Genomic DNA, 5,089 nt, shown 5'->3' on the forward strand with positions numbered 1-5,089 from the left:
CCAAGGTGAAGGAAATCTAACACTTGCTAGATTTCCTTTTATCATAAACAACCAAATTGACAACAACAATATTGCAAAGAAAAAGAAATCTAGCATAGTTTCTAGCCCAAACACAAGCACGCTTCCAATAAAAATATTGCAAGGTGAGAGAAATTTAACGCATGTTAGCTTTACGTGTGGCACAAATACAAGAAAACTACCAACAACAACATTGCATGCCAAAAGAAATCTATTGCGTGTTATTTTTCTTTTTAACACAAATCAACAAAGTGTAATGGTGATTCTCTGTTGTGAAGACCCATATTAAAAGTGGTGTAATGCTAATAAGACCAATGCAGCTATTGCCAAGATACCGATGTAAAGTTTCATTGTTCAAAAGTTTAGGGCCTCCTTGGTAAAACCATGCATGTCATATTCAGTGACTATGGCATACTCTGAGGTAGATTCAGTAATAAATTTTGTGCATCAATAGAGTTTTGGCATTTTCTAGCTAAGTTAAGGCACCAACACCACAACTGTTATGAATCACCTAGTCAGGTCTCAAGAGAGAGCTTCTTTTGTCTCATCACTATATCAATCCATGAAATGGTGGAGAGCCTAACAACCTTCTCTTTTAATCACTCAAGCTAGACCAAATTGACAAGTTGTATTCCTACCTAACCAAACATTTTCCATGTTTTTGCTTCCTCATAAAAAGATAGCAATCTAGGGGTTATCCTGATGCAAAATGTACCTTTCGACAGACTATGTTAACACCTTTTTTTAGGAGATTAACCCACTAGCCTTTGTTCTATAGTACAAATAAAATCGGTCACACTTTCACATTTTATTTGGATTTTATTTTCACCCATATGTAGTAGCATTGTGCTGACCAGTACGTTGGCTTTAAAAAGTAATGCAGTTCTAATAGTCAATATTGACATGGTTGGTCAATCTTTTTCTATGGAATAGATTTATGACGACAGGAAAATTATAGAAGTATCGATAGTCATAGAAAATGAATTTGCAGAGAGACTGGGAAGACCAAATCAAGTTCCCACATCCATTGGCCTGTTGAAAACATCCCAACATGAGGACTCAAATACATATCTTGGAAAGGAATCTTCAAATGGAACCCGATCCAAAAAAAAATAGACAAACGTAAAAGAAATCGATCAAGAACCAGGAACAGATTCAAAAACTCATTATGGGTATTGATATATATTGGGATAATGTGGTAAAGATGAAGCATAAGGTATTGGTGGGCCACTAGGAACACATTAGGATGTCTAGTGGACAAATGAAAGAATGGGTGCAGAAATGTTGGTTCTGTATTGTTGGAAATAGACCGAAGGTAAGCATGCTCCTCAATAGTTGGTTTGGATTCCACTTCATGACAGTGGAAGATGCAGATAGGATTGGCTCAATCTCATGTGTGAAAGGTAGGGGATTTTTATGCTTGTAGAATTAGACAGTCGGATTTAATCCTATTAAAGAAGATCCCCAGTGAAAATACATATGGGTTAAACTCCCTAGCCTTCCTTTGGAACTATGGACCAAGAAGGAAATCATGGAAATTGCCAACAAGATAGGAAAATTCTATTATGTCGATGAAGGGAGTGCTGGCCTTCTAGAAAAATGAGTAGCATGGTGTTTCATTGAACCAGATTCCATAAAAGGTCTCTCGGCTACCCTTGATATCTATTAGAGTACACAATCTATCATAAAACAAGTGGATTACTGGGGAATCCCTTTTAGATGTTTGGGATGCCATAATACCATACATCTAATAGCGAAATTCCTACGTATACTTGGTTGGGATGACATCAAAATGTATGGTAAGGCTATAGGCATAAATCATAATCATATTTTTCCCAAGAAAGAACATGCCCCTTGGGAGCTGCCAAATGAAGTGTAGGTGCCTACGCTAGAATAAGTTCCTATAAACAATAGTAGTAGAAAGGATAACAGTATGTCGACTCTAGGAATTAATAGTCAAGAAATAGATTCCCAAGAGAGGCCATATGGATGGGGAAACTTGGCGAATAATGAGAAGAGAAGCTTAATATGACTAAGATGGAGCAATTAAGATGAAAAAGTGAGTAGGAAAGAAGGATCATGCACAGAAATGAAGAACAAGATGAGTGAGAATGAAAAAGGATGAAAAAATATCAACAGATAAATAGTTGCTTAGCAAGCAAAGGTGGAAGATTTCAGATTCAAGTAGTATCTTTGGTTGTTAGTTGTAATTGGTTCCCAGTAAATGCATATATTCGTTTGCAAGAACAAAACAAAAAAAAACAAAAAACTGTTATTTGTTTGCATCAATTTACTAAGCAATGGTATATCATCATAAATATATGATGTTTTCCTAGAAATTTGGAGCACCTCCTCACAGATCTTGTCTGCTAGAATTTTATAATTAATATTACAGAGGCAGAGTCAAGGTGCTTATGCACCAAAGTACCAAAGTGTACTCTGCTTATGTAGAATAACAGTCAATAAATAGGAACTCATCTACAGTCATACAAGAGATCGCAATGTTCAGAAAGCCAAAAGATTTCTAAGCACCTTCCAAGCAAAAGCTTAGCACGCTTATACATCTAATAAGCATTACCATCCATGGATCATTACTTCAACCAAACTACAGTAGTCAAACTTTCAAACCATTAGGTATGGAAGTCATAAAAACACCAAGTAATGGCATGGCTTACCAAAGAACAATTGCACTGCCATGACAGGAGAATCATTTGGCATGTGTTCAGACACATCCAGAGTTAATAGAAAGACGGTTTCCTATTCAGATTCTGGTTCTTCTGAACCCTCCTCAGTGTCATCATCATCATGATTTTTATCATCTTCTTCCCCTTCAATATCTTCTTCAGTGTCAGGGGCATTATCGTTATTTCTTCTAAGTCCATGAAGCTGCCTGAAATCAGGGGCAACATTATCAAGCATCTCATTCAAAGCTTGGTGCTCATAGCTTTGCCAAGAAGCTAACTTGGGAGGTGGAGAATTTTGACTTCTTGCCACTGCATCTTCAGGCACTGTGTGTTGACACTTCAAGCTACTTAATAGTAGATCTTGCCTGGACCTAATATTCTCACCTGCTGCTGCAATCTTACTAGCATCAAAATCTTGATTAATTCCTTCATCACTGATCCTTCCTGTCCCTGACTGTCTGTCATCACTCCGAAGAGATTCATTGTCGCCATGAACTGAACCAACTGTACTGACTGCCCAACTACCAGCAACCTCTGATGCTAATAAATCAATTGTTGCTATCGAATGCTTATCTCCCTTGTTTCTAGCATCTATCTCATCTCTATGCTGCTGACTGACAGGAGATTGACTCTGCCTCTCCCCATTTAACAAGTTTCCAATAGGATGGGATGTTCTCACCAAATGCTGGCCACTGTTATATGTATCAGGTAATCTTTTTGGTTCAGCACCAGTCCTGGTGTTTAATGTTTCCCCTTGATTTTCACCAGCTAAGTCTGTCCTCGCCCATTCCATTGGAGCTTGTTCTTCATCTTCAAGTTGCATTGTTTCTCATCCCAAACCCCCTTCACCATCTCTTACTTCATCATCCTCCTGAACCGTTTCTCTTAGATTCTTGTTTGATTTGGCAGGCTCATTCCCCATAGGATATGTACAAAACTCGATCCTTCTACATCCACTTGTGCTTTCAAGCAACTGAGTTGCATCTGCTTCTGCCCCAAGGAATTTTAGTTTCCGATCATAATGCAATCTTTTTGGAATGGAATGGTGAACAAGAAGCCAAGGAATTGCCATTCAAGTTCAATCAAGTATGGCTACAAGATAAATATTTAGTGGACCTGATTAAGATATCTTGGATGAAGCCTTTAGGGATAATGAAAAATAAAATGATGTATCAGGTCACTCAAAAACTGCACAGGCTAAAGTCAAAGGTTAAGACATGCATCATCAAGTGCAAGAAGACAATCTCTCGGGAGTTTTCTATTATAGATAAAGAGATTTCAGAATTGATGGACCCTACAAGTCCTAATTTCCTATCTGAACAAAGCAAAAATACAATATTGGAGCTCTCTAAATTATCAGGCAGAGGAATGGAGACAAAAAATAAAAATGACGCGGGTTTCTAGGGGAGATAATAATACTAAGTACTTTCATAAGATAGCTTCCAAAAGAAAAAATTCCGACACAATCTGGTATATTAGAAATATGGACAATATAATACTAACTACTTAGAAAGACATCCTACAGGAAGTTGTAAGCCATTTTAGTAATCATTGGATTGGCTGGGAATCACATTCTTCCTCCCCCAATCATCCAGTTTCTACACAGGCATGAGCTATTCACTCTTGCTGATATTGGCTGCCAACAATCTGTCATTTCCTCCTCTTCCAGTTGACCACATGCTGAAAATTTGGCTCTTCTGATGGAGCTCAATGTCAAATGGGAAAATTACAGATCTCATCTCTATCACGTAGATATTGCTCTGTCTAAGAGGGCAAATAGGCATTCTTGGGGCGGTCAAAAAAAAACTGTTGAAGTTACAGTACAAGGATCCAAAAGGCAGTCAACTATGCATCCAAATATGTTCAATGGAAGGACATACATTCAATATATGCTCCATAGAATATTCATAATTCCAACATAAAGTACAAAGTCAGGGGCCCTAAAATCCATTTTTCCTGATTTGATCCCATGTGAGGATCTTACATCATCCAACTAGCCAAAGGAATTGAGGACCATGGGAAAACACCATTCATGTAGATTTTCTTCCAAATGGGATCCTAGTGGATGTATTGATGACCAACTATAAGAGAGTAGGATTTCTTGAGAGTAAACATCCCTTTGGTTGGAGAACCTCACCAGAGTTTGTCTTCATCCTGAGCATTGGATATTTTTCATTTTTGAAGCTCATGAGCTAAAAATAGGCCAGGGAGAGAAAGATGGATGTGATTGCCAATCTTCAACTGTTTTCCATTCCTTCCATAGCCTAGGGGATTGAATCAGTTTCTAAAATTCTTCTACAGTAAGACCCTGATGCTTTGAAGTAAATGTTATTAAATCTCTAGGATTAACAATCCCTCAATTGTGGCATCTATTGCCAAGAATCTTT

The sequence above is a fragment of the Pinus tabuliformis genome, chromosome X, assembly GCF_031772625.1.
Source record: "Pinus tabuliformis cultivar Carrire ecotype Pingquan chromosome X, CPIR1, whole genome shotgun sequence".
Lineage (NCBI taxonomy): Eukaryota > Viridiplantae > Streptophyta > Pinopsida > Pinales > Pinaceae > Pinus > Pinus tabuliformis.